Source organism: Anabrus simplex, chromosome 1 (assembly GCF_040414725.1).
Source record: "Anabrus simplex isolate iqAnaSimp1 chromosome 1, ASM4041472v1, whole genome shotgun sequence".
Lineage (NCBI taxonomy): Eukaryota > Metazoa > Arthropoda > Insecta > Orthoptera > Tettigoniidae > Anabrus > Anabrus simplex.
This window is the reverse complement of record NC_090265.1, coordinates 30,365,750-30,393,617: the sequence shown is the minus strand read 5'-3', so window position 1 is coordinate 30,393,617 and position 27,868 is coordinate 30,365,750. Positions and strand designations below refer to the sequence as shown.

The 27,868-nt window shown below is 42.7% G+C and overlaps 1 protein-coding gene across 1 annotated transcript in view; it reads right to left on the bottom strand.

Moving 5' to 3' along the window:
- The window catches only part of LOC136860214 (espin-like), a 46,214-nt gene extending 26,678 nt beyond the window's left edge, over positions 1–19,536 (bottom strand). Inside the window, exon 1 of the mRNA XM_067138743.2 lies at positions 19,414–19,536. The gene's annotated coding sequence lies outside the window, so the exon portion shown is untranslated. The remainder of the gene's footprint in view (positions 1–19,413) is intronic.
- Between the last annotated feature and the right edge of the window lie 8,332 nt (positions 19,537–27,868).

Below are 27,868 nucleotides of genomic sequence, written 5' to 3'. Positions count from 1 at the left end.
TTAAACATAGCCTCGATTGCAAAATACTATGCCAGCTCATCTAGCCAAAGTTACAAGCCACAGCATGACAATATGAAACCAACAAATCTCACTTACTACAATACAGAATAATTACAAACATATTCACTTAACCTATGATTAAATACAATAATATACGCGATACCTAATTATTACAGTCTAAATGATGAGAAACAGAATATATAAAATCTAATTAATCGGGTTAATAATAATAATAATAATAATAATAATAATAATAATAATAATAATAATAATAATAAATACAGAATGGAGTCTGTAACCCAGTTGTACGGTTACAGTGTGTCCCCATATAAATGAACGGCAGTACGAAACTGAAGGTACGGTCCCGAATACCGTGTTGTCCCGACCGACATAAAGCAGATCTTGGTGGTTCATAACGGGATTTAACATATGTGACTAAATTCTAAAGAGTGGAAATTAAAATATCAACTTTCCATGTTTAATAATAATAATAATAATAATAATAATAATAATAATAATAATAATAATAATATTATAAAGAGTTATCATAATAGGAAGAATTTATTCGATTAATTTGAGAATAATTATGGTGAGATCAATGTAAGATATTAACCCCATGATGAATAAGTGATGCGATAATGATAATCTCCACTGATAGAAGTAATAATAATAATAATAATAATAATAATAATAATAATAATAATAATATTTTATTAGGAAACTGGTCATAAATTTATGCGGATAAATTACGAGGAAGAACGACCCTTCATTTGAAACGTCGGCAAGGGTTGGCATATAATCATCCCGGATGACAAATGATAATCAAATATAGGATTATAATTGAAATTAATAAAAAAAATAATTGATGGTAATCAAAGAATATAATAATGATCAGATAAAGAATGATAATGATATTATTTAATAATCATAGGAGGATATGATAGGGACAGTCGTCATGTGTCGAACTGCTCAGAACCAGATGTTGGGTTTTCACGGGGGAGATTGTTAGCGGTAGATACGAAGATAACGCACGGACGGCACATGTCTTCATTGTCAGAGTGTAGTAATGAACCTTTCCGTACGTCGTGTATTGACAAGTGTAAATATTGAAATAGGCTTTGAGTTAATGAACTCTACCTGGCGTGTTTGTGAATCTGGAAATAATAGGCTAGAGTTTGTCCGTACTATAAATTCCCGTTTTTCGAGGCGATAACATTTCCACGGTGGGTGTCCGGCTCACCAGAATGTACATACCGGAAGTGTCTCATGTCCAAACGGAACGAGGAGATGACAGTAAATAGTTACTGTCATGCCTTCGTCTCCGAAAGAGGAGGAAACGTCCACTCATACGGATGTGAATTCGACCCCCAGTAACCAATTGGGGCGAATTCACCAAATGTTTTACACTCCAGAGTAGTGAGGTAAATCCAAATAGTATGTCATTTATTTTTCAGGATGGAAGTGTCCCAATGTAATAATTGTCATCATGTGTAGTTTGCAAAATAAGTGAATTGCTCCTCATTGCAATTCCAATAGGAAACAGTTTCCATATCTTTTTATTGTAGTTAGTCCAGTATGCCCATGGAATTCAAGTTGTCACTTTCCAGTCCTATTGTGGAGTCAAAAATTTGTGTGCATGAATGAGTCGTCCCCCGTTACCTTAATTTGCATGCCCCGTTCATCCCTGCGTTCATTTGATGCGCCGATATATAATTAGATTTTCTTACATACATACATCATCATTATAGACTGTTATGCCTTTCAGCGTTCAGTCTGCAAGCCTCTGAGTTACTAAACGTCGCCACAATCCTCGATTTGCAACTAGTGTTGTGGCCTCATTTAGTTCTATACCTCTTATCTTTAAATCGTTAGAAACAGAGTCTAACCATCGTCGTCTTGGTCTCCCTCTACTTCTCTTACCCTCCATAACAGAGTCCATTATTCTCCTAGGTAACCTATCCTCCTCCATTCGCCTCACATGACCCCACCATCGAAGCCGGTTTATGCGTACAGCTTCATCCATCGAGTTCATTCCTAAATTAGCCTTTATCTCCTCATTCCGAGTACCCTCCTGCCATTGTTCCCACCTGTTTGTACCAGCAATCATTCTTGCTACTTTCATGTCTGTTACTTCTAACTTATGAATAAGATATCCTGAGTCCACCCAGCTTTCGCTCCCATAAAGCAAAGTTGGTCTGAAAACAGACCGATGTAAAGAGTTTCGTCTGGGAGCTGACTTCTTTCTTACAGAATACTGCTGATCGCAACTGCGAGCTCACTGCATTAGCTTTACTACACCTTGATTCAATCTCACTATATTACCATCCTGGGAAAACACACAACCTAAATACTTGAAATTATCGACCTGTTCTAGCTTTGTATCACCAATCTGACATTCAGTTCTGTTGGATTTCTTACCTACTGACATCAATTTAGTCTTCCAGAAGCTAATTTTCATACCATACTCATTGCACCTATTTTAAAGTTCCAAGATGTTAGACTGCAGGCTTTCGGCACAGTCTGCCATTAAGACCAAGTTGTCAGCATAGGCCAGACTGCTTATTACATTTCCACCTAACTGAATCCCTCCCTGCCATTTTATACCTTTCAGCATATGATCCATGCAAACTACAAACAGCAAAGGTGAAAGATTACAGCCTTGTCTAACTCCTGTAAGTACCCTAAACCAAGAACTCATTCTTCTCACCGAAGCGCAATTGTCAAAATAAATGCCTTTGATTGATTTTAATAATCTACCTTTAATTCCATAGTCCCCCAGTATAGCGAACATCTTTTCCCTCGGTACCCTGTCATATGCTTTCTCTAGATCTACGAAACAAACAACTGCCTATTCCTCTCGTAGCATTTTTCAATTACCTGGCGCATACTGAAAATCTGATCCTGACAGCCTCTCTGTGGTCTGAAACCACACTGGTTTTCATCCAACTTCCTCTCAATGACTGATCGCACCCTCCCTTCCAAGATGCCTGGTATACTAATCAATGAGATACCTCGATAGTTGTTGCAATCCTTCCTGTTCCCTTGCTTATAGATAGGTGCAATTACTGCTTTTGTCCAATCTGAAGGTACCTTACCAACACTCCACGCTAATTTGACTACTCTATGAAGCCATTTCATCCCTGCCTTCCCACTATACTTCACCATTTCAGGTCTAATTTCATCTATTCCTGGTGCCTTATGACAATGGAGTTTATTTACTATCCTTTCCACTTCCTCAAGCATAATTTCACCAACATCATTTTCCTCCTCCCCATGAGCTTGACTGTTTGCAACACCACCATGATGATTTCCTTTTACATTGAGATGATGTTCAAAATATTCCCTCCACCTCTCCAGTGATTCCCTGGGATCTGTTATGAGTTCACCTGAATTACTCAAAACACTTCATTTCCTTTTTCCCTCCCTTCCTAAGATTCTTTATTACTGTCCAGAAAGGTTTCCCCTGCTGCTTGACCTAGCCTTTCCAGGTTATTACCAAAATCTTCCCATGACTTCTTTTTGGATTAAACAACTATTTGTTTCGCTCTGTTTCTTTCATCTACGTACAAATCCCTGTCTGCCTCGGCCCTTGTTTGGAGCCATTTCTGATAAGTCTTTTTACGTTTACAGGCTGCTCTCACTTCATCATTCCACCAAGATGTTCGCCTTTTCCCATCTTTACACACACTTGTTCCTAGGCATTCCCTTGCTGTTTCTACTACAGCATCCCTGTATGCCACCCATTCACTTTCTATATCCTGAACCTGCTTACTGTCTACTATTCGAAACTTCTCACTAATCATATCCATGTACTTCTGTCTAATTTCCTCGTCCTGGAGATTTTCTACCCTTATTCGTTTGCAGACAGATTTCACTTTCTCTACCCTAGGCCTAGAGATACTTAGTTCACTACAGATCAGATAATGGTCTGTATCATCGAAAAATCCCCGAAAAACTCGTACATTCCTAAAAGATTTCCTGAATTCAAAGTCTTAAGATATAGTCTATTATGGATCTGGTACCCCTACCCTCCCATGTGTAGCGGTGAATAGCCTTATGCTTGAAGAATGTATTCGTAACAGCTAAACCCATACTAGCACAGAAGTCCAGCAAACGCTTCCCATTCCCATTAGCTTCCATATCTTCTCCACATTTACCAATCACCCTTTCGTATCCTTCAGTTCTATTCCCAACTCTCGCATTGAAATCGCCCATTAGCACTATTCTATCCTTGCTGTTGACCCTGACCACGATGTCACTCAATGCTTCATAAAACTTGTCAACTTCATCCTCATCTGCACCCTCACATGGTGAATACACGGACACAATTCTTGTCCTAATTCCTCCCACTGACAAATCTACCCACATCATTCGCTCACTTACGTGCCTAACAGAAACTATGTTGCGTGCAATGGTATTCCTGATAAAGAGCCCTACCCCAGACTCTGCCCTTCCCTTTCTAACACCCGTCAAGTACACTTTATAATCTCCTATCTCTTCCTCCTTATCTCCCCTTACCCGAATATCACTTACTCCTAGCACATCCAGATGCATCCTCTTTGCTGACTCAGCAAGTTCTACCTTCTTTCTTCCATAAGCCCCATTAATATTGATAGCTCCCCATCGAATTCCATTTCGTTCGCCAAGTTGTTTCCAAGGAGTCCCTCGCCTGTCAAATGAGAGTGGGACTCCATTACTCCCATAGGTCCGAGGCTTGCTTAAAGTGTTCTGAGCTCGGTAAATTCATGAAGCAGGATGCTGCCCTACTTGCACATAGTCCAAGTGAGGATCTCTCCTCTAACGGGTTATGGACCACCGGTGAATTGTGTAGTCCTAGCCGCCTGAGCACAAGGAGGGCCACGACTCAGAATATGTCCGAGATGCCCACTCCCATTCCATAGCAACTGGTATCCCGACTCTCAGGACCACTTATTAGGCCACTCAGCCGTTGCCCATGGTTCACGAACTAGGACGTGACTACAGTAACCCACAAACATGAACCATTAGATTTTCTTTATTAAATTTATTTTTTATCTTTTTCGAACTGATCACCCCTGAGATTAATGCTAGTCTGGGACTCAGGATGTGAGCGGGTGCAGTATTTATCGCTAGGAAAGTAGAACCATGCTATGTGTAATGTTGCGGTACTAATCAAAATAGCGGAGACTCGCGGTATTCCACACATTGTGGTACTATTCACAGGTAGTGTAATGCGCACATGTAACAGACCTATGGTGTTTCGCACATTGTGGCGCTATTTACAGGCAACGTAAACCTACAAAGGCAACTCAAACCTATGGCGTTCCTCACATAAGTGAACTAACCACGGGGACTCGTATTATCCCGTAGAATTCCTCACATAGTGGGAACTGAGCACATGTAAGGCAGAACCATGGTGTCGCTCATATAGGGATAAGAATCACAGGTACCCACCTCCTGATTCACACACTGTCGCTACTAATCACAAACCTATTGCGTACATAACATAGTGGTACTACGTGCAAGTAAATGGAACCCATGGTGTTCCCTGCGTGATGGTACTAATTACAAGTAGTTTCATGGTGCTAATTGGATCATCCCTTGGTCGTCCCTTTTAGTCGCCTCTTACGACAAGCAGGGGTGAATTCTCCGTCTGCTTCCCCCACCTACACGGGGTGGGTGTTTGGTCCACGAGAGGTATTTTATTTCCCTCAAGTCCACCGGCAAGCCTGTTAGGACACCCCTATCCGCCACTTGGGAGGCGCCACGTGGAATTCACGCTGTTTGTAGGATGTTTCTTCTAATAGTTTTTGAACCATTATAGCATTTCTTACGAAGAATACCGCATTTCCATCAGCCAAGAGTCACTCATATAAACTACAAGGTCTGCAGCAGGCAAGACAAGAGCAGAGAGTAATCTATAAATAGCGCAGCTGTTCGATATTGCTCTTTTGAAATGAGATCTTCAGATAGACGCTCGACTGAACAAGCTGGTTGACAGTGTTCGCTTGTGGGTATACAAGGCCTCTATCACTGAAAACGAGCCATTTGCATGCCCTTTTGTCTGCATTCATATACATTCTTTTATTAGCAATGCCTAGACCAAAATAGAAAATTTAAAATTTCAGGGACATATTTATCTTCACAAATAATTTTCTCGTGTGGTTGCGGCCTGTAGAATGCACCCCCCGATATCTCCCGACTGTCTTACAATCAGACGAAGTGGGCACCGGGGTCTTTCGAATTAGCGACCACGGGGTCCTAGTGCTACGCTACTCTTTTGGTCGACTATTGTTCCCTTCTGATAGGTTTGTGAGGACTAGAGTGGCCCTTTTCCTAATTCCCTCATTCTTAGAGCAATCACCACTACCGCCAACCCGCCCAAATGTGTGAACAAAGTCTAGCATAAACACTTTGCTGTACTCCGCAGTAAAAATCAACCTTGAGATTAACCACATAACGTGAAATGAAATGAAATGTCGTATGGCTTTTAGTGCAGGATATCCCAGGATGGGTTCGCCTCGCCAGGTGCAGGTCTTTCTATTTGACACCTGTAGGCGACCTGCGCGCCGTGATGAGGAAATTAATACCACACATACACCCAGTCCCCGTGCCATTGGAATTAACCAATTAAGGTTAAAATCCCCGACCCGGCCGGGAATCGATCCCGGGACCCTCTGAACCGAAGGCCAGTACGCTGACCGTTCAGCCAACGAGTCTGACACCACATGTTATCCACCTCTATACACTTCACATTACATAAATTACAGGAATGGGGAGAGAAAGGGGCGACGTGACTGCTAGCTACAAATAACGGGAGAAAATACAGTCTACAAGTCGTACCCCTCCTAGAGGTCATGAGAGCGTCTGATGGAGACGTTAAGCTTTTAGCTATTCAGGAGATAGTAGGTTCGAACCCCACTGTCGGCAGCCCTGAAAATGGTTTTCCGTGGTTCCCCATGTTTTCTCACCAGGCAAATGCTGGGGCTGTACCTTAAGACCACGGCCGCTTCATTCCCATTCCTAGCCCATAAGACCTATCTGTGACGGTGCGACGTAAAGCAACTAGCAAAAAAAAAAAAAAAAAAAAAAAAAAAAAAAAAGCTTTTAGCAGATTATGTGCATCAATCACCAATTCAAAATCTCTCGTTCGAAGGGGACCAGCAGATAGACCCAATAAACTTGTCTGAATACCAAAAGATCTGCTCACTCCGAGGTTGGTCAATTCTTTGCTTGTCTATCCCTTGGTAAATTTCATTATCGACGATAATTTTTCTTTCTTGCTGTACGAGTCCTAGAAAACACTCAACTGGTGGTCACTGCAGTAGTGGCGGTTCAGCAAAATCACCAATGTTGTGTTCACCATGATAGTTTATGCTCCCACAACATGGTTACCAGATCCGAGTTGTATCGTTTGTTTTAAAATTCCTAATCACCTGGCCATAGTCTCGTCGGTTCGGGACATTTAGCTTCAGTAGACAGGAGTCTCTACACTGTATCTTATAAGCCGCTCTGCTGCTACGAGCGCAAGCCTGGAGGTGTGTACATTACTACTACGGTACTGTAATATAATATAGTCTCTCACATAAGGACATTGCAACTAAATGTGTACAACACTGCCTTTGCATCAAATGTAAGAAATATCAAGCTTTTTAATCAACTAACAGTGAACAAAGAAAAAATAATTCCTTTAAAAGTTGACAAAAGCTATGAAGTTCAAAATACAAGTATTTAAATGTTTAGGGGCGTAAGAATCTCAACTCTCATATGAAGAATTAAGCAGAATAGTGCTGAATACAAAGCCGCTACTTTATCGCTTCTGTAGAAAATCGTCACGTGTTTATGAACTTAAAAGAACACAGGTTAGGGGGAAAGTAGCTTCTCTGCAACCATGTCTCTACAAAAAAGAAAATCGAACACACACTAACATATTACTAAGTCAATCCCTACGGCACGGCCTACGCAGCTGAATGAACAGGTAACTGGAGCCTGCACAGCCCTGAGTGACCAACGTGGAGAAGTACAAGTCTACTCAGAGGAAGAGACTTGCGCCATTAAGTTAAATTATAGGGACGTGCTCCATGCTGCTGTTTTCTAACGAAACATAGCAAGTGACAAATCAACCGACTGCTGTAGTTCATTATTAAACATCTAGGTCATCGGCCCCTAGATTGCTGTAGTTAGACATTCTTATCCGGGAATCATGCGGAGCTATTTAAGAGAATACGTTGTTCTATGAACCCCGTTAACTGCATTTAGAAATCAATTTTGTACAAAGAAAAATGTACACATTCTTCCTAACTAGTAGTCTAGTTTTGTCGAATGCCTCCTCAATATAACTAGTAAAGTGTTAGAACATGAATGCTGGATTCACAAACTTGTGGCGGCGGGATGCGACCTCACCCGCCCTCTATGCTCCTATTGGGTGAAAGGGCGGGAGAAAGCAGATTCATCCAGTTTTAAAATTCATGCAGACATTTTAAGAGTTTGTGGTGCTGCGCTGGTCTTCAGGATAGTGTCACTAACGACGAACATCTGCCATTCATCGATTAGAATGTGCACTTACATGGGGTGACCAGATGCAAATACTGTAGATAACACAAGACTAGGAAACTATTTAAAAAGGAGGACAATGCTGGAAAAAAAGAGGACAATAAGTTCCTCCACTGAGTCTGAATTTAATCATCTATTCTAATTTTCACGTAATTTACATAAACAAATTTTATCAATATTCATATTATATAGTAAATTGTTACAAAATTTAAACCATGAATCTAACACTCCTTGCCGGTACTTCTCTGAAGATGTAGTCTTCGGGAGTTTTGGCGTGTCTAACAAAAAGATACGCATGTAAATTCCTTTACATACCGAACCATAAAGAAGATTTTCAGAGATCTTTTTTTGAAATGGTTTCTGTTATCGGTGCATTGTACTGAGCTTAGTGAAAATAGTCTTTCTACATTTGTATTTTGCCCTGGTATAGAAAAGTATTCTGCAAGTTTTAGTAACTCTCAAGTGACTTACGTGAATTGAAATACTTAGCCTATTTCCGACTACAAAGTAACTTGTTAAATTCAGGGTCATTACTACGCTAATTCCGGAATTGTTTGAAATTGCAGAAGTGATCAAAATATTTCAAATGATTTAGACTTAGCTCGCAAATACGGAATACATTTTTCAACATCACAATAATGAAACACTTCTCAGCCCCATCCTTCAAATCCCCGTTATATCCTGTCGCTTGCCACATTAACATAGCAGCGAGATGAGAGAGAAGCGCGCGCTATATAGAGTGGTAAATAGCGTCTGACACGGCAAGTGCTGTATATCCATAATCACATTTCTATTATGCCATCGTGTAATGTAAGATATGGCCTACCCCAAATAAGTAGATTTACGAGAGCATTTCTTTTCTTTTTCTTTTTTTTTAAAGTAAATCGCCCGGACCTCGGACAATGATCTAAAAAGGACGTCTGGTCACATGTCTTTGGTCAATTAACGGCCTCCCCGAAATGCGAAAGCGCGTTGTGGTTGCCAGGACAGAAAATATTAAACCGTAAACAACCGCCAACTCCTCAAATCCAAGCATCCATCTTAAGGGTCCATTTATGTGAGTAATCTGAGATAGCGCCTTGTTGCTGGTCTGCTGTGTAGATACTTCGTAGTGTAGTAGATTTATGTTCGTTTTTATTAGTTTATTAGAAGAAATGATTGACCACCATTCAACACGTCAATCTGTATGAACACTTACGTAGTAGAGTAAATTAGGATAAGATTAGTAGGTAGATTATTACTGCGCGAGTAAATACTGCATATATGCACAGTATATTCATGGGATTTTTACGAGAGTAAAGGCAGATTGAAATAAAAAGTTTAATCAGGAGGGTTATTAGTGGACTGAGAACACAGTTTTAAATTTACTAGAGAAAACTTAAATGTTCGTTTTGTGGAAGAGAAACTAAATATGGCTGGAAATGATTATTTGAACCCCAAACGGAATAATTTGAATGTTTAACCCTATCTTATTTAACATCCGTTTAAAAGCTACCGACCTGCGTAATTTTTATTTTCTATGTCGAACAGTAATGGAGTAATGAATACTTTTTTCAAGGGGTGAATTTTAAAATGTGTATTAGCATCTGATATAGAAGACCACCGTTTATGAAAAATAAGTGCCTGAAACTGTTTCGGAAGAATGGATATTGTGTTTGAGAGTCAACCATCATCTAAAGGCCTTAAGGGAGAAATATTTTAAGTAGTCTATAGGCTACGATATTTTTCACCTAGGTCATAAAAGACCCTTATCGTAAAATTACAACTTTTTACCTCAAACTGTTTTGGAGGGATGAATAATTTAGTTTATGGAGCTAACCCTATTTAAAACTTCCGGGGTGTGATGTTTGAAAATATTTCCTATTTCACACCTAGGATTTAAAATATATAGGCCCTACCGCTATTTGGATTTTTATCTTCGTACGTTAAACAGTTTCGGAGGAAGAAATGAATATATGCGTTTCAAACATTCTGTTATTTAACATCTAGGATTTCCTTTGGAATTTTAACTCCGTAATTCAAATGGATTCATATAAATGCATATTTTTCATTTCTCGTTCCCCCAGTCAAAATCCCTTAGGGGTGTCTTGTTTTATATCCACCTCTGATTTATGATCTCAAACAGAATTCAGCTCTTACACCTACTTACGCAGATTTAACCTCCCCCACAAAATCCGTGTTTATTTTTAAAGGAGAATCCAAATACCAATTTTCACGTTCGTAACATCCTTCGTTTAAGATACAAGTATCCTCATACAAAGAATTACTCATTTTTCAATTCATTACCCTACCCCTGGTACAATTGTATTTTCGGCAAACGAAAGAATTATGTATCATCAGTTTGAGATATAAGACTATCCTCGTGAAAAAGAATTCAACCCATTTCAGTCTTTTTATAAATCTGCCCCCACCTTTTGAGTGATTTTCCTGAAAACAAAAAATACGTGTTATTTTTGATCTCTTAAAAATAAAGTACCGTATCAATGTTCACGTCTGTAATATGTTAAGTTTGAGATATACTGTAGATACGCACATTTTAAAAAAATTATCCCTTTAACACTTCCCAAGTGGATTTTCATAAAACAATTTATGTGCATTTCTTTACTTTTACAGGAGATTCCAAATACCAGCTTTCACGTCTGTAACATCTTCAGTATTTTATATATAAATAAAAGTATCCTCATTTAAGGAATTCAACACTTTATTCATTCCTTTTCGCTCATCCCATCACCTGAAGTGGATTTTCCATAAACAAAGAATACGTGTTTATTTTTAAAGATTTCAAATACTAATTTTCATGATGTGCAGTAGGTTTGGCTCGGCGATGAAGAATCAGTCAGGACATATAATATAGGCCTATAGATGGAGCCTGTGGTGTGAACACATTTTGTTCATTGGTAATAATACGGTGATGACGAATCAGAAAACTTATACTAGTCAGCGCGGCGAGTGATCTGTATGTCCACAACATTTCGCATGCCCCACGATAACTTAGCGTATCGTAAAGTACTCGTGGACAACTACAGATTGGTGAAGTGGTTTTAAATATCCATCTGGTGCTGGAAAAGAGGAAGGAGCTAGGTTTGCCGCAAGGAGAATGCGGCGCAACATTAAGAATTATTTTAAATCTTCTCCCACTGAATAGTGATAAGTACCCTACCACACAATGATGGATCCAAGAAAAAAAAAAAAAAAAAGGAAAAGGCCCATATAATTACCCGATTAGAGAAAGAAATATAGTAGTAATCCCACTCTAACATATGTAACGAATTTTGAATGTGTGATCACTCTAAGGCCTATCCTCGAATTCTCAGAAGGAAACCATCAGCTCAAAATGCAAGACCACCGAGCTCGATAGCTGCAGTCGCTTAAGTGCGGCCAGTATCCAGTATTCGGGAGATAGTGGGTTCGAACCGCACTGTAGGCAGCCCTGAAGATGGTTTTCCGTGGTTTCCCATTTTCACACCAGGCAAATGCTGGGGCTGTACCTTAATTAAGGCCATGGACACTTCATTCCCATTCCTAGCCCTTTCCTGTCCCACCGTCGTCTTAAGACCTATCTGCGTCTGTGCGACGTACAGCAACTAGCAAAAAACAAAAAGAAAACAAAAAAAGCAAGACCTGATGTGATATTTAGTTGCTAACTCCATGTTAACGCAATCGTGTTTATTTGAGATTAAGTTAACAGCCAGTAGGGCTGAAAAAAAACAGTATCAACGTCTGCGCTCAGGTACACGTTAACAGCAACAATTTTGGCTTTACATCCCATTAACTATTATAGTTTTCGGAGACGCTGATGTGCCGGAATTTAGTCCCGCAGGAGATTTGCCGGTAAATCTAGAGACAGCTTCAAATACGACCGAACTGAGCCAGGATCGAAGCTGCCAAGTTGCGGTCTGTATTGTAACGGGCGCAGAGATTTCTACACTTAGTAGTGGCTGACCACGGCACGCGAGTCTACACAGCGTATGCGTGTGACGTCGCACTAGGCACAAATGTTGTCTTACTTTGAAGCGCTGTTTCATGTTTCAGGTAGCCCCCTCTGTCAATATAAACAATGTTAACCCCCAACTACGGACGTCAACATTTTATGCGTAGTTACTGGCGTGAGGTCCCACGGCCCACTACTGGAAATATAGGCTAGAAAATGTCAAAGTAATCATTTTGATGATTGTTTAAATGGGCCTAACATAGAAGTCATCGGCCCCTAGTGGTACGAAATGAGACGAAATGAAATGGAAAATCAAAAGCCCAAAAAACGTCCACAGATCACAATTCAAAACGTGAGGACGAAGAATGAATGGATGCATGGATATGATTATAAAACGATCAGTGGAACCGACCCACAGTAGGGTTGGGCACTATGTCCCTGTTTCGGCACAAGGTGCCGGTGCACAGTTATGTTCCGCTGTTCCAGAACACCGAGTGTCAATTGTTCCGAAACATTCTCAAGCGAGCCGGAGACACTGACTCGTTGTCCCACAGAAGCGTCACTATGCACTGCCCTTCGCCTACTAGCTGAACTGTGCAGCGGGCGCACGGGACGCGGGACTGCAACTGCACAGTGTAGAGAGAACTTCGAGAGGCAACATTACATGCTCCGCGCCAGTGGCACCTGGGAGTGTGCCTGTACGGAACGTGCTGTGTGGTGTGTGCCTGTGTGTAGTTATGGTCACGGTCCAGCATAAAGCTGCAGGGAACGTGAATGAACAGTCGGAACACTGAAATTCGCGCCCAATAATCACGTTTAAAGGCTGCTTTTAGGTTAAGATTTTTCCGGTCAATATAAAATACACACAACACGGTTACAATGGCAGTGCAGGTGTATAAAAGTAACCAATTCAAGAATATTTTTACCAGTTGAATGTATTGGCCTGTATTGTGAGTAATTAGTGAGTAATTAATATCTCGAAAATTTCCCTCAACACTTTCTCGGGGATTGGCGTTAAACATTAATTTGGACTTTAAGGAAACGTTTAAGCCCAAGAAAAATAAGGGTCGTCGCTTTGGAATTAAAAATATAACTGGATGAATACATTGTTGTACTTTCGTGCTGTTAGGCCGGGCGCACATTGAGAAGCAGTTTGCCGCAGAGCAGGGAAGAACAGAGCAGAACAGCGCGAAGCTAAACGAAACTGCGAAGTGGACGTGAGCGCACATTGCCACGCAGGGTCTCGTCGGTTTTCAGAAATAACATGTTTTCTTTAGACTCTGTGATACTGGGGCATCCAGTATCAAGAGGCTCTTTTTTTCTTTTTCTTCAAGCATACGCGATTTTTCTCATTTTGTTAGTCATCTTTACAATTTCCCTTGTGCTGATGGCAACGCGGTTATTCAGCTTAAGACAATCGCAATAAAAACAACCACCTTCGCCAGTTTACAAGACTGAACAATATTGCTATGTTAGCGATGTTCGGCGTTCATATGGACTAAGCAAAGAATTGAATTCATGATAATTTTTTTATATTTTTTACGTCGCACCGCCACAGATAGGTCTTATGGCAACGATGGAATAGGAAAGGGCTAGGAATGGGAATGAAGCGACCATGGCCTTAAGGTACACCCCCCCAGCATTAGCCTTGTTTGAAAATGGGAAACTACGGAAAACTATCTTCACGGTTGCCGACAGTGGGGTTCGAACCCCTATCTCCCGAATGCAAGCTCATAGCAAGGCGATCCTAACCGCACGACCAACTTGCATGGTAAATTCATTAATAGGATCACAGTGGGGGAGAGGGAAAAATATGTATTTACAAATGTACTGCTAGATTTTCATCTAGTTGTCACAAGACACAAGATACTAAAATCAATCAACATTGACAATCTGTTGTGAACGCGTTTGCATTTATATTTGACAAGATATGATGAATGATTTTCCGTATTTATCTCTTCACATAAATGTGATGATGGATGACGGCGACGGAGTCGGCGATGATGCTCTCCATAATCAGCATTAGATCTTTGTCTTAAATTCTATATGTTGCGAGAACTTGGGTCACGGATTGTTTCATAGATATGAGGATTACATTCTTTTGTTTGTTGTTTGTTTAACGTCGCACTAACATATCGAAAGTTTTCGGCGACGGAAGGGTGGAAGATTGGGAAGGTAGCGGGCGTGGCCTTAATTAAGGTACAGTCCCAGCATTTGCCTAGTGTGAAAATGGGAAATTACGGAAAGCCATCTTCAGGGCTGCCGACAGTGGGGTTCGAACCCACTATCTCCCGAATGGAAGCTCACAGATGCGCGACCCTAACCGCACGGCCACTTGCTCGGTGGATTACATTTTCGGCCTTTCTCTAAACTACCTTATTACGCAGCGTGAATAAAATGATTTATAGCCTAGACTGTAGTGCCTTATTCCCCGAAATTACATACCGATTCTCATTAAATTCTGTTCAGCCATTTTCTCACGAACATACATACATACTGCATTGCAGTCCACGTGATTCACATAGTACAGTACCTACAAAACATGGTGAGACTGAAGGGCTGTGGTAATTTTCTCCTCCATTTCTTAACTAACTGCGTGACACGTGCGCAGGAAACTGTTTCGAAGACTGCGCGTGGTAGGCGAAAGTAGGTGCAGAACCGGCCTGCTCTGCTCTGTCCTGCCCTGTCTGTCAACTTGCGATGGTGCAATGATTTGTGTGGATTACAAAAATCTACTCTGCGCTGCACTGCTTTAGCTGCTCTCAACTTCCATTTACTTTCTTCAATATCTCCATAATTTCCCTCAACACTTTCTTGGGGATTGATGTTAAAAATTAATTTGGACTTTAAGGAAACTTTTAAGCCCAAGAAAAATGTGGGTCATCGCTTTGGAATTAAAGATATAACTGGATGAAAAAAATGTTGGCACTCTAACACAGGGCGGCACACAGCCGGTATCGACAGGCAGACACAGCCAAGGCCAACTACTCTATCTAGTGCGGCCTTGGCACAGCACGTTCGGTTCAGGCACATTCCAGCTGAAGCGGAGCATGTCCTGTTGCCTCTCGAAGTTCTCTCTAGGACGCAGTTACAGTCCTGTGTCCTGTGTCCCGTGTCTCGGCACACTGTACCGAAACACTCCGCCTCAAGCTCCTAATGTTGCGGAACAAGTGAATGTTCCGGTCTGCCCAACCCTAACCCACAGTGCCTCACATGCACAGAAGTGGGCGTAGAACAATAGTATTGCTGACCAAGGGACTGCTGCTATAGCACAGAACTGAATCGATTGTACTTGTAGTCGAAAGGGGTCCAAAATCCAAGTCAGGGGCCCCTCACAATGGTACTTATCGCTAGAAAAGTAGAACCATGGTATTTGTCATGTTGCGGTACTAATCAAAAGTAGCGTAGACTCGCGGTATTCCACACATTATGGTACTACTCACAGGTAATGAAATTCGCACATGTACTACAGACCTACGGCGTTTCGCACATTGCGTCGCCATTTACAGGCAACGCAAACCTATGGTGTTCATCACTAAGTGTACTAACCACAGACTCTTACTATCCCATGGTGTTCCTCATATAGTGGGTACTAATCACAGGTTCTGTAAAAGCCGTCGCGCTCTCGTTTGTTAGTAATCACAAACCTATTTGGTACCTAACATAGTAGTATTATTATTGGTGTGGGCAACAAGTTAGATACATATATACAAGTATATACTATTTACAAATATACACAGACAAGAAACATGTTTTATAGCAGAATGTTCAGTTGGGTGATCCACTGTATGGCTTCCTCTGTTGGTGCTAAGAAAGCAATAATTGTGGCTCCTGGACCTACCTTTTTAAAGTTCTCCCAGCAATCACAAGAGTATTTCATGAACATAATGGTAGTACGCGCAAGTAAAAGCGACCCATGGTGTTCCCCGCGTGGTGGTACTAAGTAGATTCATGGATCTAGTTTGATCATCCCTTGGTCGCCCCTTTTAGACGCCTCTTACGACAGGCAGGGGATACCGTGGATGAATTCTTCGTGTGCGTCCCCCGCCCACAGGGGGTAGTGTTTAGTCCGCGAGAGGTATTTTATTTCCCTCAAGTCCGCCCGCAAGCCGGTTAGGACCCCTATCCTCCACCCGGGACGCGCCACGTGGGAGTAACACCTCTCCCTTGCTACGCCAGCGTAGTAGGTTCGTGGAGTAATCATTTTCATGTTTGAACTATGTATGCTAATAAATCACACACTACTGAATTAAAATATTTATAATACAAACAGTTAATAGCAATATTAAAGCACCAAAAGTAATATTAGTCGTAAGATTGCAGTTTCTACGGTACAAAGCAAGAGAATTGGGAAATGTCTGAGTATCTACAGTCTCTTAACACACATCCCCAACGTAGTGTTCACAGAACGGCGTATGTTCAAAGTTGCTTAGAATAATTATCACACGTAACAAAAATTGTGCAACACTTTTACCTTACAAATCAAACTCCTTTCCCGACATTTTGTAAAATAAAAGTCCCTGTGATCAGAAAACATGGGTCCATCAGTCTCTTTTTGACGGTACATACGTCAATGCAATGCGAATGTCTGTACTTCACAACTAAAAGTATACCCATGCCCTTGTCCCGAGGTGGTGCTGCACACTCAAGTGAGCTGCCATCATTTGTAGCCTCTAAGGATGGCACTACGAAAGTGAGGTCCCAGAGACCGAGCTGTTATAAGAGTCACTTCAGCGTTGTTCGCTATGGGAACACAGAAGATTGGAAATTAGGAACCTAGACAGAGAAAGACTAGGCTAAACGCTCCCAGTGACGTCGCGTCGGTAGTTAAGGCCTACTCGGCGATAAACGGCACGCGTTGACGAGGAACGCAAGTCTACGTCAAAACCTTTTCTGAGAAAAACTTCCAGAGCGTGATGTACAAAGCTACTTGAACCTGGAAACTGAACCTTAAGAACAATAAGTAAAAATAAAGGCTACCGGTATTTTAAAGCTGCTTTTGCGGGTCCAAAGGCAGGTTGCGGCTGAAAAGGTGAAATACGACTTCCCCCGTCATTGTATTTTCTTGCCAAAATGGAAACCCACAGCACGACAGCTGCCTATTATTCGCACACTTTTTAGTGATTGATATTTGTACAGGAGTGAGGGAGCTCTCCGGTGCCGGTAATACTGTCAACTGAATGGAAATGAAATCTGAATATAATCGATAATATGATCGATTGATATGAATTTTCTAAACCTTTATTTTAAGCCAACAACTGTGTCACAAACACATAACATTTCTCGATGCGAATCTTGTTCTTGCTTCGCTGTGTAAACAACAACAGTACTAGTACGTAAAGTGTACGCCAGACGTCGCACAGCGATGCATAAGCGATTCTTAGTTTGTGTTTCAAAGATTGCCAATACGAATCTCTAAGATAACCGAGGTCGACCGAATCAGCACAAGGGTGTCCATCTATCACTAAAACGTGTGCGAGTAATAGTGTAGATCGCTACATAAATTTCTGTAATCTTAGTACACGCTGCCTTGGCCGATATTCGTACGTACCGGGCTTCACAAAATTAACAGCTACTTAAAAATGTGAATTATAACAATAGCTCTAGCCGCTCTTTTCAGACTGAGTTCCCAATTTCAGGTTTGCCTGTAGGCCTAGAGGATTTTAAAATCTCATCCTCGACCCCTAAGCAGTCTATAAAAATATTATATTTCCAATTTAATTATATTCAATAAAATTAGCTAATTTTTTAAGTTTTCAGATAAAATAAGGCTATTGGTTCTCACTTTCGAACACGGGTTCACGGGCTACTGCACCGATAGTACCTACGGAATACCTCTGTATGAACTTAAGGTGAAGTTCTTTAAATATTTAAAAATAAAAGAACACAACTAATTTCGTACAAGGAGAAAGGTGTACAGAAGACAAAGGTGCGGTAAAGATCACAACCTGATAATCATTGGTTCCTATTCCTCCTCAGTTTCCATGTATCGCGCCCGAATTCGAGACGTAACATAGCATTTCTAAAGGTGGTTTGAACATCTGCCCATCAAGACCCACCATGTTACAGACTAGCTCAGTAAGATAATTATATTTCCGATTTAAGCACAAACTTGAGAATGCTTCATTTAAAGAATTCAGGGAAACGCCGTCTCTTTTAAAAAGAACAGTTTATTGAAATGCCAAGACCATTCCAGCCTTACAACATGTCCGTTACTACCATCTAACGCCACACATTTCATATTGCGTAGCAAGTTAGAATTTCATAAAACAAACGGTGTTGCATATATAAGTTATTTTATATTCTGGTGAAAAGCTTTCATTATAATGCAAAAAATTTCAAAACTAATTAAGTTTTCAATTGTTTATAGTCCTAAATCAATGGAGTAGACTGAAGTTATGCGCATGTGACATTACCCCATGCATTGGGAAATATTATACCTTTTCATTAAATACTTTCTGAAAAATGTGTATCTATTCTTTTCCGTAATACAAGTTTTGTTTTTTGTTTCGTAAAGTGCGTTGATATTCTTTTTCTAGAAATATTCTATATTGTACGGTTTGTTGTATGTCCCCTTAATATACAACGGAGAGATTAGCATGAACAATGTAGAATGACATAGGCCTACTACAGACTGCACAGTCAGCCGACCTATTTGACTGTCACGGTCGTCAAACAGCCAGAGACAATCTAACCCTAGACATGAACGGAATTTCTGTGCCAGCTCAATTTTCATTACGCTTAATCATTAATAGTTTCTTCTGAAGGAGACTTTTCAATACATCCAAGTCGTGTATTACCATCCCCAAGTTAAAAATCCACAGCCTGACTGGTTCTGAAATAAGTTGTGTAAAATTTGTCTTTTTGGATTAAATTGATCATTCAGAAGTTGCATATTGTCCCAGTATTAAGGTTATTGAATTTAACAACATTTCACAACCAGAACATACCTTGTTGCAGAGAGAGAAAGAGTTGCAGTTGACACTAAACTGATTGCTAAGCTCGGAGGAGAATGCAGCCCCTCTGCACGTCCTGAACTGCTCAGATCGTAGGCCACGCCTCTCTTCTTCTGCGCATGCGGCAAACAAGTTGGGAGACGCCCACTGGACGACGCCTGGCCATGAATTGTTGACGAGTTTAGGAGCAGTGTCGGCAACCTATAAATCTTTTATCCGCCAAATTTTAGTTGAATATCCGCTAAATTTCGAACTGAAGCAAAATAGCATATACCAGCTGTTTTATTAAAGAGATTAACTCAACACTCGCCAGTTTCAGAACAGGAGTTCATGCTCTGAAGCAGATGTGCTGGGTTGAGGTCCTGTAGTTTAATATGAAGTCACATGGTACCATTCTTTTTCAAAGTATACGCTGGCACTTCACAGCAGCAAAGCACATACGGAAATTTTCAAATCTATTTCGAAAGTTATTTTCACTTTCTTTACTGATTCCAGTGTTTTTGGTAAGCGCGGAAAGAACTAATGTCAAACAATTTCGCATTTATATTGCACTGTCGGTATTTGGGATCAGTGGGAAGCTCAACCAACTAGTCTTTAGGAAATAACTGACTACTATTTAACTTATTCTTTCGACATATTGGCGTGCCAAAAATAATCTGACGTCAAAAGAAACACGTTATCAAACACGACACTACCCGGCTCATCAACGATTTTAACAAATTCTGACTGAGGCTGAGGGCCAGAGCTGGTCTAGAAAACAAGTCGTACTATGCAGTATAAGTTCAATACAATGGGAATAAGTAGACTATTATGCCATCGTAAGTTCTGTATTATTTTTTTCTCCTGGTGATTAAAGGTGATATCGTTACCGCTGAAAATCTCTAAAAGAAGTTTGAAAATCCGTCAAAAATCCGCTGTCCGCTAAATGGAAAATTTATCCGCTCTTCTATTTTAAAATCTGTGAAATTTGGTGGAAAATCCGCTGAGTTGGCAACACTGTATTGGGAGAAATTAATAATCTCTTTGATGGAGCCAGTGCTAATGATAGGCCTATGCTTTTTTTTTTTTTTTTTGCTAGGGGCTTTACGTCGCACCGACACAGATAGGTCTTATGGCGACGATGGGATAGGAAAGGCCTAGGAGTTGGAAGGAAGCGGCCGTGGCCTTAATTAAGGTACAGCCCCAGCATTTGCCTGGTGTGAAAATGGGAAACCACGGAAAACCATCTTCAGGGCTGCCGATAGTGGGATTCGAACCTACTATCTCCCGGATGCAAGCTCACAGCCGCGCGCCTCTACGCGCACGGCCAACTCGCCCGGTAGGCCTATGCTTTGTCGTAACGGCAATCCATCAATTGGGAAGTAATAATTATATTAAACTTCTCATAAAACTTAAGATAGTCAACACGAAATGTAAAATGGCTGAACTATTATTTTATTACGGTTGAATATGGCTAGGCAATAAGTCTAAATGCTAAAGAACTTTTGACCGGGCGAGTTGGCCGTGCGGTTAGGGACGCGCAGCTGTGAGCTCGCATCCGGGAGATAGTGCGTTCGAACCCCACTGTCGGCAGCCCAGAAGATGGTGTTCCGTGGTTTCCCATTTTCACACCAGGCAAATGCTCGGACTGTACCTTAATTTAGGCCACGGCCGCTCCCTTCCCAATCCTAGGCCTTTCCTGTCCCATCGTCGCCGTAAGACCTATCTGTGTCGGTGCGAGGTAAAGCAAAAAGCAAAACCAAAAAGACCTTCTGTTGAATTGCAGCAGTGAGAGTTCATCTTTCTTAATCTGTTACCCTCCAGGGTTGGTTTTTCCGTCGGATTCAACGAGGGATCCCACCTCTACCGCCTCAAGGATAGTGTCCTGGGGGGTGAGACTTTTGGGTCGTGGGGTACAACTGGAAAAAAGGACCAGTACCTCGCCCAGGCGGCCTCACCTGCTATGCTGAACCGGGGCCTTGTGGGGGATGGGAAGATTGGAAGGGATTGACAAGGAAGAGGGAAGGAAGCGGCCGTGGCCTTAAGATAGGTACCATCCCTGCATTTACGTGGAGAAGTGGGAAACAAAGGAAAACCACTTCGAAGGATGACTGAGGCGGGCATCGAACCTGCGTCTACTCAGTTGACCTCCCGAGGCTGAGTGGGCCCCGTTCCAGCCCTCGTACCCCATCACTGTTCAAATTTCATCACAGAGCCGGGAATCGAACCCAGGGCTCCTGGTGTGACAGCTAATCACGCTAACCAATACACCACAGAGGCGGACTGACAGTTCATTCCTCCTGAAATAAGTGAACCACTGCAGTGGAAGCTTGTCCGGCTCCATGGCTAAATGGTTAGCGTGCTGGCCTTTGGTCGCAGGGGTCCCGGGTTCGATTCCCGGCAGGGTCGGGAATTTTAACCTTAATTGGTTAATTTCGCTGGCACGGGGGCTGAGTGTATGTGTCGTCTTCATCATCATTTCATCCTCATCACGACGCGCAGGTCGCCTACGGGTGTCAAATCAAGAGACCTGCACCTGGCGAGCCGAACTTGTCCTCGGACACTCCCGGCACTAAAAGCCATACGCCATTTCATTTCATTGCAAGCTTGTTGGAGGACAAGCCGAGGATTTTTGAAATTAACTAATGACATCGCAGGATTTCTTACCACGACTGCCCATAGTTCTCAAGAAAAGGTAACAACGGACAAGTCTGTCAGTTTGTATTCGGGAGATGATGGGTTCGAACCCCACTGCCGGCAACCCTGAAGATCTTTTTCCATGGTTTCCCATGTTCACATCAAGCAAATGCTAGAGCTATACCTAAATTAAGGCTACGAGCCGCTTCCTTCCCACTCCAAAGTCTTAACTATCCCATCGTCGCCATTAGACCTATCTGTGTCGGTGCGACGTAAAAAAAAACAACGAATATTTCAACGAAGGAGAAAAATGCATTATTTTAGCATCAAAAGAGTAGTTACAATAACTCTAGCCTAATTACACATGTTAACAAAAAAATCCGATTTATATCATGTTTGTGGGTTACTGTAGTCACGTCCTAGTTCGTGAACCATGGGCAACGACTGAGTGGCCTAGTAAGTGGTCCTGAGAGTCGGGATACCAGTTACTATGGAATGGGAGTGGGCATCTCGGACATATTCTGAGTCCTGGCCCTCCTTGTGCTCAGGCGGCTAGGACTATACAATCCACCGGTGGTCCATAACCCGTTAGAGGAGAGATCCTCACTTGGACTATGTGTAAGTAGGGTAGCATCCTGCTTCATGAATCTACCGAGCTCAGAACATTTTAAGCAAGCCTCGGACCTATGGGAGTAACGGAGTCCCACTCCCATTTGACAGGCGAGGGACTCCTTGGAAACAACTTGGCGGCGTGAGCCACTGAGTCAACGGCAGCCGTCCATTCCAGCTAAATGCATGCTTTCACACTGCACGGTTTTTGAATCGTATGGCAGCTCTCGAGCAGCTGTAGAGGAGATAACGCGAGGGTATCTAGACACAAGTTATACGTATCGTAGTGTTTTATCGTTTTACTTTGTTATTAAAATGTTCAGTGCATTGCTTTGTAGGATTTATCGTTGGTTTTGCGAAATGGCTGACGTAGATTCTGAAATTCTTATTACTCTGGTCCATACTGGGACATAACGCTAGACATTTATACAGTAGTGGCGATTGTATTGGACGTGTGTGTTGGGGGGGGGGGGGGGCGAAATGTACAAACAACAAAACGTACCCAGGTTTGTGGTGTATAGCGTGGAGGTGTGGGGGTGTGTATATACACCAAAACTTTAAAGAAAAGCAGAAAGTGGTAGGCTAATTTCGACAGAGAGGTAAAGATTGTCAGACTACCAACTTAAGTGCGGTAATAGTTTTTTAAAATTTTTTTTTAAAATTTTGGTTCAATACCATATAATAAAACTTTCATCAAAGGAACAATTTTACACATGCACTAAAATTAAACAGAAGTACGGTGTGATAATACAATTAAAATTCGTTTAGAATTTGACTACACACTACGAAACTAACACACTAACGAGATTGCCAGATAGACGAAAACGCGCGGCAAGCGAGTGAATCATACCTCAGCGTCCATGACCTTGGCAATAAAATATACCCCTGCCACCCTTCCTCACAGGACATGCAAAGTCTCCACTACTTGGCATGGCGCTATACAAATCGGTTAGTCGCGACAAACTACATTCTGTGCGTATTCCCGCTAATAATTTTATTGATAATTATAGAAAATAAAAGAAAGATTTATCTGATAAGACAACAGGGTTTGCACAAATTGCTTTTTTAAATAATTAAATTAAGTCCTAGTTTCAGCCACCTAAAATGGAATAATAATGTAATGTTTTCTCCACTAAGGGGCTGCCTGACCGAGGCGGTAAAGGCGTGCTCGGTCCGCCCGGAAGGATGTGGGTTCGAATCCACGTCAGGAAGTCGTAAAATTTAAGAAACGAGATTTTCACTTCTGGAGGTACATATGGCCCTGAGGTTCACTCAGCCTACTCCAAAAATGATTACCAGGTTAATTCCTGGGGGCAAAGGCGGCCGGGCGTAGAGCTAACCACTCTACCCCATCACGTGCCGCGGTTAACAATGGTGGAAGCCTTTACCTCCCACTCCTCCAAAGGCCTTCATGGCCTGTACGGAGGTGTCTTTGTCTTTCTCCTCCACAACGTGAGGCGGGGGCGATCGCACCCCTCGCCCCTAATCGCCGCTGCTGCATTTATAAAGATCGGAATGCGACAAGAAAAGCCTGGCGTGAAGTTTACTTAGAAATAAAACCAGATTTTGATCTAATTTAAGACAATGAAAAAAGTGGGTTTGGTAACTTAAGTGTATTTTCAGTATATATATAGTGTATTGTACCGGTTACGACCTGTACATGATGCAGCCAACGGTCAAGAAGCAAGAATCGCTAAGGCCCTGGGAAAATTGAGAAACGCTGCAGATATCAGACAGCGGAGAAATAGGAATCGAAAATTCAGACCACCCTTGCAAGTGGGAGACAAGGTGTTAATTCGCAAACCTGCGATGTCTCGTCCGGAATTGAGGATCTATGCGAAATTTTGCCCCTTGTACATTGGACCTTTCAGGATTTCTAGAACTTTGGACAACGGTGCTTATGAGATCACAAGATTAGATGGCAACCTTGGAGGCAACTACAATGCTTCCAATCTCAAAAAATACTTTGAATAAGGTTAACTAAAGAAAATCCTCATCGTATTTCCTTTTCCCTGAGAGGGAGGGATATGCACCGGTTACGACCTGTACATGAGTATTTTTTGAGTATAAATGACATTTAATTATCACGCGTAATGTTCTGAGCACGCCTGGTTTGTTTACCAAGCAAGCGAGTGAAGGACAGCTGTGAGCTGTGACGTAGCCACAGGGGCTAGCTAGACCGCCCGCCCGTCACACCACGTGATCCCAGCCTGGACTCGTATATTCTAGATTCCACGTCACATCTTCCAGATTGTTCGACGGGGAAAATTTTGTAACTCCCGTAATAATTATGCTAGCGGCTTGAGCGATATGTCATCTTGTTTGGGATCACCTGAACGTCGCAATGCTCGAGTTTCAAGTAAATCCATCGAGGGATTTAGGAGATATTCAGTCAAGCCGTATTGTGACGTAGACGCCCCGGATCGAATAAAAGGAGGGCCCACTGTATGCAGCCCTCCAATGGTTCAGCAATGGCCCGTAGACTGAACACGAGACCCCAGCAGTTAAGGATCCTTTATTGGAATGCGGACTCGATCCTTGGAAAAATGACTGAATTAAGTCAGATTGCCAAGGAGATGTGTTTAGATCTCATCCTCATCGGGGAAACTAAACTCAAACCTGTAAACCGGATCTTCCTTCCAAACTACTCTCTCTACCGTAACGATCGCCCCGGTGATCGTGACGGTGGGGGAGCAGCTATCTTCATTAAAAATACCTTAGTCCATACCCGCATACCCACTCCCGCCGACCTTCGTACCCTAGAAGCCACCCTCGTTGAGGTTGAGACCAGTAAAGGACCCCTAACCGTTGCCTCGTGTTACCTACCGCCCAATGTAGAGTTTTTCCCGGCCGACCTCGACTCAGTAATTAATGGACGTCCTAGAATCATCCTAGCTGGGGACTTCAATGCGAAGAATCCTAGATGGAAGAGCAGGGTTCTCAACGACCGTGGGAAGAAGCTTGCCAGCTACTTGGACAGACATCAGTTACTCTCCCACCCACCCGATAAACCCACCCACTACCATTACTCCGGCCTACGTCCTGACACAATAGACATCGCTATCTCACATAACCTCAATATGTACCCCAATCTCTATACCCAAGACCCACTAGACTCCGATCATTGCCCCGTCCTACTCACCCTAGACGCCACGCCCCTTTCCGACCACCCCCCCCCCCCCTCATCCCACTACATAGAAGGAAAATTGACTGGCAGCTTTTCAGGACCACACTCTCAGAGAACATCACAGGCAATCCCAGCATTCGCTCTTCGGAAGACATAGACGTCCAAGCTGAACTAATTGCCACAGCTATTAGGAATGCAGCTGAAACTTCCTCCGTGGGACCGAAGACCAGACCCCCGCTACGGCGCCCGCTCCCCTCTGCAGTACTCCAGCTTCTGAAGCTCAAGAATAGAGTTAGGAAGCTGTGGCACGTCACCAGGGACCCCAATATGAAGATCTTATAGAATAGACACCGGCGAAACATTAGAGTACTAATGGAACACCATCGCCGAGCTGCATTCCAGTCGAGGTTGGCCGAGTTAAGCTCTACGGATGGCTCCATTTATCGTATGGCACGTAAATTTACAGGTGAAAGGACAGGCATACCCCCACTGCACGGACAACGTGGAGTGGCCCACTCAGACAAAGACAAGGCAGAGGCATTCGCAGACACGTTCGAATCTACGTGTTCTCCGAATGAGGAGCCAGCAGACGAAGACTTTATAGATGAGGTCGAGGACAGCCTCCTCGAACATGACGATAATGACCTTCCTAGGGACTTCAAATTTGTTTCAACCAGAGAGGTGGTACGTCACATCCAGCGCCTGAAAAACAGGAAAACCCCCGGCCTGGATGGGATTTCATCTACCCTTAAGAATCTCCCTAAGAAGGCCATTACTTTTCTGACTAAACTTTTCAACGCAATATTTCGCTTTGCTCACTTCCCAGCCTGCTGGAAAGTGGCTAAGGTTATAATGCTGAGAAAAGGAACAGCTAACCCGACGTTCCCACAGAACTACAGACCTATTAGCCTGCTCTCAGTTATCTCCAAACTGTTTGAGGCTATTCTCCTCTCCCGCCTACAGACTGTAATAGACGACCTCAATATAGAACCGAACGAGCAGTTCGGCTTTAGGAAGGGCCACTCCACCACCCACCAACTACTACGACTGACTGAGGACATTACGAAAAACTTTAACGACAACAGGTACACAGGAGTCTGTTTTCTTGATGTCGCTAGGGCATTCGACAAGGTCTGGCATGACGGACTAGTATATAAGCTAAGAACCCTTGGTTTCCCTGGGTATCTCACAGCATTAGTCGCAAGTTACCTCAGCGACCGTAGCTTCCAAATCTCCGTAAACAAGGAGCTATCGACAGCACGCCCCATCACAGCCGGAGTACCGCAGGGTGGGGTAATTTCCCCAGTGCTTTTCGAAATCTATACCTCCGACATGCCAAAACCTGCGAATGTCAATCTATATTTATATGCTGACGACACAGCTCTGTCCGCGGTCTCATGACAGGCCCCGAGAGTCGAACACCACCTTCAGACAGCGCTGACCACTATCGAGCCCTGGCTCGAGAAGTGGCGCATCAAAATTAATGTAGGCAAATGTCAGGCTACGCTCTTCACGAAGAGACGCGGCAGACTGGCGGGCGGTCTGAACTTCTTTGCTGAGGTAATCAGATGGTCCGACAGCGCCAAGTACCTGGGGGTCACCCTAGACCGCGGACTGACCTACCGTCAGCATGTAACTAACATTTCAGGCACCGCCCATGCAAGGGTATCAAAATTATTCCCTCTGATCTATGCTGAAAACAGCCTCACACCACAAAACAGGCTCCTCCTGTACACGACGATGGTTAGGCCGCTACTCGAGTATGCCTGTCCTATATGGGGCGTGGCCGCTGATTGCCACCTGAGTAGGCTGCAGTCCGTTCAGAACCGGGCCCTGCGGCTTATTACGGGTTGCGATCGGTATACACGTATCACCCACCTCCACGACCTGTGTCAGATAGACACTGTTAGGGTGAGAATGATAAACCTAGCCAAGACAATCTACAGGAGGGCCCCACTAAGTGGTAACCCTCTTATTCACAATCTAGGCTCCTACGATACTCGCGGCCTCAAACACAAGAGACCGCTGGTACTCGTAACGTAAACTTCCCCGCGCACCCAGCGCATTTTACTTTCTCCTCTACGTGCCTAGCGCCAC